This window comes from Anomaloglossus baeobatrachus, chromosome 4, assembly GCF_048569485.1.
Source record: "Anomaloglossus baeobatrachus isolate aAnoBae1 chromosome 4, aAnoBae1.hap1, whole genome shotgun sequence".
NCBI classification, from domain to species: domain Eukaryota; kingdom Metazoa; phylum Chordata; class Amphibia; order Anura; family Aromobatidae; genus Anomaloglossus; species Anomaloglossus baeobatrachus.
The window spans coordinates 455,678,803-455,686,080 of record NC_134356.1 but is presented as its reverse complement, the minus strand read 5'-3'; positions in this window follow the sequence as shown (position 1 = coordinate 455,686,080).

The following is a 7,278-nucleotide window of genomic DNA, read 5'->3' as shown; positions in this document are numbered from 1 at the left end:
CCTGATGTACAATACTGTACCAGTGCACTGGGTGTGGTTAGAATACCTTGGGGACGAGTCTTTACCATTGCCCATTTGTAACAAAGTCATGCATTCCTTGTGCAACCAGCACAACTGAGGGAGTGTTCAGATTCAGCAATTGACACAATCAGGGCTGTCCGTAGACCCAGTCGGTATTTGATTTGGCCATGTGGGCCCCCCTGGGCAACATTTTTGGCTGTCCATAACGCAGCAGAGCAGAGGGAGATCACCCCCCTCCCCCCCATCTTTGTGGAGCTCACGGCATATGCTGTGTGCTGCACTTTCCCCCTTATCACCCACTGGGATGGTTGAGCATTGGCACAGAGCAGCTACCCTGACTCCCCCTTACCCCCTCATGGCCCTCCTCCCCCAACTCCGATGTGCTCACCTCAGGCCACTGCTCCTATGGAATACAGCAGAGCACGGTATGTGGCGGAGCACTGGATGCATGCCAGTGTGCATGCGGCATTGCAAGCGTACGTGTGGCAGAGCATTGCAGATGGACATGGGTGTACAGAGTGCTATGTGGGGAGCACTATGCAGCGGTCCTCGGTGACACTTAAGACATTAGGATCACTTTTCGGTCACCAACAATATGACTCTGCACAGTGATCCTAAGTTTCATCTTCCCTTATCTTTTTGGAAACACCCAGATTGGAAGGGGAGCTGTGACATCACACAAAGGGGAGCAGATTCCACCCACTTTTACTGCTGCTGTAATGTGAGCTAGTTCTACAGTAGCTCTACAGCAGGATTTCAACAGCTGCTCCCCCTATTGTTTAAAAGCAGAAAATATCAAACTTAAAATTTGTTTAAATATTTGTTTTTAATTGAGAAATATGAAAACAAAACATTAATACTTTTTTTTTTTTGTTATTGATTTTATTTTTTTTTTTAAACTCCTTACCTTTTTGAAACACTTGTTTTGAAAGTCCAAAACAGAGCTTGGTGACAATATGGGTGCATTTGGGGTTTTTGTCCCTACATCATGCTTTTCTGAGATGCAAAGGAATCTAACTGTTTTTGGCACATAAAGGGACCAATAATATATTCTCATAGGTTATGTACTATGGGGAGGTTGGGTCAGTTTGTTCAACCTCCCCTCCCCTGAACCACTAGAGACAGACCTAATTATGACAAACTTTGTTTCAATGTTATTGCCTAATGGGAATAGTCTCTCAAGCTGCTGCCAGTCTACTTTCCTGCCTCAGCACAGGCAGCAATTTAAGTTAAGAGACCAAACTAACAGCAATTTTATAGGGGTTGTCTAAAACTGCCCACTTCTACATAGCACTGCTGATGTCTGACCATACCGGTCAGGATTAGAGCTGATCGAACGGCCAATAATCTGGGGCCGGCGGATCACAAAGATTTAAAAAAAATAATCCGATCTGCTGTGGAATCCGGTGCCCATATAAGTCAATGGGGACCGGAATCCGGAGGTTAAAACGTTTGTGGTGGGGGGCTAGGAGCGAGCGCGGCATACTCACTGAGGTGCTGTCATGGGGGCACACTCCTTCCGGGTCACGCGGTTTCCTTCCGGAGCCGACAATTCAATATTCATGGTTTCCCCGCCCACCAGCTCGTGTTGGTTGCAGCTAGACACGCCCCATCCTGAGTGGCAGCGTACTGCAACCAATCACAGGACGGCCGGTGGGCGGAGAAAGCAGTACAGTCTGTCTATTCACAGTAGTAAACACTCGGCAGCACAGTTATAGCGCTCTGCCCCAGCTGTCGCGCTGTATCTGTGCTGTGTATCCAGTACCCTCACACGTGCGAGGCTGCCGGGTGCTGCCATGGAAGACTCACGTGAGCCCCTCCCACGTGTGACTCCGGTGAAAGTAAATAAAAAAAAAAATGCGGTTCCCACCTAATCTTCACATCCAGCCATAACGCCGGCCGGGGGCTGGTACATCCTCAGCCCGCAGCCGTCTGGTATGTCGCATCTGTTAGATGCTATATACGGATAAGGCTGCACATCAAACTTAGATAATAGTATAATGCCTCAAGCATATGGACAAATATTGGAATATACAATGAAAAATGCTACTTGCTAATTTGAACATGTGAATAATGAATTGCATACCTGCTATGAATATTAGGAAAAAGGAGATATTTAGCAATCGCATTGATCAATGTAACTGAGCCCCAAGGCCTCGTCAATGCATATCTCTATATTGGGGTCCCTAGCTCTGTGACCCTAACTGTGTGTCATCTCATTGCAATTAAAAACTGCTATGGGTGGAGAGGGGTAACTAAGGACTTTCTTATATAGGAGATGGAAAAAACATGGCCGAAAGGGGCGGAGCTGTGTTCACATTCAGAAAAAAAATTACATATAACTGAATAGGATAACTGAAGTGAGCACTAATATATATATTATGAGTGCAAGCCAAAAATTACATACTATATACGGATAAGGCTGCACATCAAACTTAGATAATAGTATAATGCCTCAAGCATATGGACAAATATTGGAATATACAATGAAAAATGCTACTTGCTAATTTGAACATGTGAATAATGAATTGCATACCTGCCATGAATATTAGGAAAAAGGAGATATTTAGCAATCGCATTGATCAATGTAACTGAGCCCCAAGGCCTCGTCAAGGCATATCTCTATATTGGGGTCCCTAGCTCTGTGACCCTTAAGTTAAAAACTGCTATGGGTGGAGAGGGGTAACTAAGGACTTTCTTATATAGGAGATGGAAAAAACATGGCCGAAAGGGTCACAGAGCTAGGGACCCCAATATAGAGATATGCCTTTACGAGGCCTTGGGGCTCAGTTACATTGATGTGCAGCCTTATCCGTATATAGTATGTAATTTTTGGCTTGCACTCATAATATATATATTAGTGCTCACTTCAGTTATCCTATTCAGTTATATGTAATTTTTTTTCTGAATGTGAACACAGCTCCACCCCTTTCGGCCATGTTTTTTCCATCTCCTATATAAGAAAGTCCTTAGTTACCCCTCTCCACCCATAGCAGTTTTTAATTGCAATGAGATGACACACAGTTAGGGTCACAGAGCTAGGGACCCCAATATAGAGATATGCCTTGACGAGGCCTTGGGGCTCAGTTACATTGATCAATGCGATTGCTAAATATCTCCTTTTTCCTAATATTCATGGCAGGTATGCAATTCATTATTCACATGTTCAAATTAGCAAGTAGCATTTTTCATTGTATATTCCAATATTTGTCCATATGCTTGAGGCATTATACTATTATCTAAGTTTGATGTGCAGCCTTATCCGTATATAGTATGTAATTTTTGGCTTGCACTCATAATATATATATTAGTGCTCACTTCAGTTATCCTATTCAGTTATATGTAATTTTTTTTCTGAATGTGAACACAGCTCCGCCCCTTTCGGCCATGTTTTTTCCATCTCCTATATAAGAAAGTCCTTAGTTACCCCTCTCCACCCATAGCAGTTTTTAATTGCAATGAGATGACACACAGATAGGGTCACAGAGCTAGGGACCCCAATATAGAGATATGCCTTGACGAGGCCTTGGGGCTCAGTTACATTGATCAATGCGATTGCTAAATATCTCCTTTTTCCTAATATTCATGGCAGGTATGCAATTCATTATTCACATGTTCAAATTAGCAAGTAGCATTTTTTATTGTATATTCCAATATTTGTCCATATGCTTGAGGCATTATACTATTATCTAAGTTTGATGTGCAGCCTTATCCGTATATAGTATGTAATTTTTGGCTTGCACTCATAATATATATATTAGTGCTCACTTCAGTTATCCTATTCAGGCATCTGTTAGATGCGACATATCGGTGTGAATACCGGCTCTTCCCGCTGGCGTGATGCGGTGCCAGTCGTGGTAATAGCAGGGTTAATAGCGGCACATAGCTGCTACTAAACCCTAGCTTTGTGTGATGGCACAGGCGTCTGTCAGATACCTGCATCACACAAACCTGTAAGTGACAGTAAAACACAAACACAGAACAATATTTGGAATAAAGTACAAAACACTCCTCCTTCACCTTTATTAACCCCCAAATACCCTGCAGCTCCGACGTAATCCACAGAAGTCCCACGCCGCTTCAGCTCTGCTACATCTGAATATCGGAGAGCGGCACGACCGACCGCTCTGAGCTCCAGAGAATGAATGAGCTGAGCATTGAGCGGTGACGTCACTCAGGTCATTTGCGGTCACAGCTGGAAGTTCCCACGGTCCATCTGTGATCGCAGGTAACTTGACCTCAGGTGGAGGTCACGGAGTTCAGACCTGCATCTCCTAGCAGAAAAAGTGCAGTTTTTTTTGGCATAGATGCAGATTTTGTGATGAAATTTTTATACCATATTCTTGCATCCAATCTATACCTCCTGGCAAAAAATCACGGTGTTTTGATGCAATTTTTATGCCGCGGTTATATTTCCGTGATTTTTTGCTGCGGTTTTTTGCCAGGAGGTGCACATTTGGTGCTGAAATCTTCTGCACTAGCTTTCAGCACCAAATTTCCACCTGTCTAATTTTTTTTTTTGTTTTTATTTTTGGGGGCCAAAGGATGCAAATTTGATGCTGTTTTTTTTTTTTTTTTTTTTTTTTTTACAGCATATTTCTGTATCCAATCTACACCTCCTGGCTAAACATCGCGGTGTTTTGACGCCTGTCTGAACATGAGCGTGCATGTACCTAGAAACTCATGCACGCTCCTGTCAGAAGTGTGCAGCTGCGTCAGTGATGCGCTGTCAGACTCGTGCGGGTCTCACATCACCCGTTACAGCCTGCCGTTGTCTGAACATGAGCGTGCATGTACCTAGAAACACATGCACGCTCCTGTCAGATGTGTGTGTGTGTCTGTCTGTGCTGCGATGTCACACTTGTGGGAGTCCCTCACTGTGACTGCTGCCTAAGATAAACCACATGCGGTTTTTTGTTTTTAAATTTAAATAAATAATTTTAAAAAGACGTGCGGTCCCCCCCAATTTTCATTCCCAGCCATAACGCTGGCCGGGGGCTGGTATATCCTCAGCCCGCAGCCGCCCAGTATGGTCGCATCTGTTAGATGTGACCATTCCGGTGCGATATCTGCTCATCTTGATTGCCACCGCACCAGGGCAATCAAGGTAATAGCAGGGGTTAATAACAGCGCATGGCTGCTATTAAACCCCAGGTTTGTGATCGTACGGACGGCTGAGATACCTGCATCACAAACCTGTAAATTACAGTAAATAAGACACACAGAAATCCTTTATTTGGAATAAAGTACAAATGCAGCCTCCTCCTTCACCACTTTATTATCCCAACACAGCCCTCCGGCGTAATCTACACGAGATCCAGCGGCGACACATCCAGCTCTGCTACATGTCAGAGCGAGCAGCCATAGAGCACGGCTGCCCGCTCTGAGTGCAGCCTATTACTGAGCTGCGATGACCGCACGGCAGAGCTGTCACAGGCTGGGGGCGCGTCAGCCAGGAACCAATCACAGCTGAGAGGACGGCCGGTGGGCGGCGAAAGCACGGAAAGCTGTGTGACTGCGTGCACAGCACAGGAAGTGAAAGCGCGACCCGGAAGAAAGTGTGCCGCCATGACAGAGTCTGGTAAGCATGAAACGCTCTATTTATTTATTTTTAACATTTTTGTTAATTGCCGATTCCGGATCATGCAGCTGGAGTCACGCGCCCAGGTCCGGCCCGGGGATAGCGCTGAAACCACGTGGATCCGGACGTTTACAGTCCGGGTCCGCTCAACACTAGTCAGGATATGTGCACAATCAGCAGCTATCATGCATAGTTATAGATTGCTACAGTGTGTGCACTCAGACATGACCCATTACCACCCTCCATGCAGAAGAGGGCAGCGTTTGAAATGGTCCAATCACCAAGGGACATATTTATATCCACAACAATGCTATTTATTAATCCACAGAAACCTGGAGGGTTAGAAACTAAGTAGGTCATCACCTGTAAGGGCAGTTCACAATAAGAGTAATCTAAATTATACACCACACATCAGTGTCTGTAGAGTATTGTGTACATTGTGCGTAACAAATCCAAAGAAATTAAAAACATCTGATTTAGCAAATGCTGCTGTAGATATGTCCACTATTGACAAATAAGGTGCCCTGAGAAATGGTCACACCTTTTGGAACTTGCAACAAAAGACAGCCCATGTAAGACCTAAATAAAATGCATGTTATATATCTATACAGACGAAGTTCATAGTGTATATTTTAAGTCAAATGGTGTAAGCAGGGCCGGATTATAGGCGGGGCAGGCGGGGCTTCAGCCCCGGGGCCCCCACCAAAAGAGCTTCCAAGGGGGCCCCCACCACCAGGGCCATACTTGCCACCCGTCAGCAATTTTTTTTCTTTTCTTCACACCCGGTCCCCCTCCGTAAAGACAGTCTAAATCAGCTGTGTTGGGGGGGGGGGGGGGGCACCTACATTTATTTGTATCTGCGTCTCTAAGACGCAAAAACAAACTGCGGGCGCAGGACGCTGATTGACCTCGGAAGTACCATTGCCTGTACTTCCGGGGTCAGAGGTGTGCCTGCTCCCTGCTCTGCTGCGGCGTCCAATGCTGCGGACGTCACAGCAGGACGCCGCGGAGGAGAAGACCCACGCGCGCGGCCGCGGAGGAGAAGACCCACGCGCGCGGCCGCGGAGGAAAAGACCCACGCGCGCGGCCGCGGAGGAAAAGACCCACGCGCGCGGCCGCGGAGGAAAAGACCCACGCGCGCGGCCGCGGAGGAAAAGACCCACGCGCGCGGCCGCGGAGGAAAAGACCCACGCGCGCGGCCGCGGAGGAAAAGACCCACGCGCGCGGCCGCGGAGGAAAAGACCCACGCGCGCGGCCGCGGAGGAAAAGACCCACGCGCGCGGCCGCGGAGGAAAAGACCCACGCGCGCGGCCGCGGAGGAAAAGACCCACGCGCGCGGCCGCGGAGGAAAAGACCCACGCGCGCGGCCGCGGAGGAAAAGACCCACGCGCGCGGCCGCGGAGGAAAAGACCCACGCGCGCGGCCGCGGAGGAAAAGACCCACGCGCGCGGCCGCGGAGGAAAAGACCCACGCGCGCGGCCGCGGAGGGAAAGACCCACGCGCGCGGCCGCGGAGGGAAAGACCCACGCGCGCGGCCGCGGAGGGAAAGACCCACGCGCGCGGCCGCGGAGGGAAAGACCCACGCGCGCGGCCGCGGGGGAAAAGACCCACGCGCGCGGCCGCGGGGGAAAAGACCCACGCGCGCGGCCGCGGGGGAAAAGACCCACGCGCGCGGC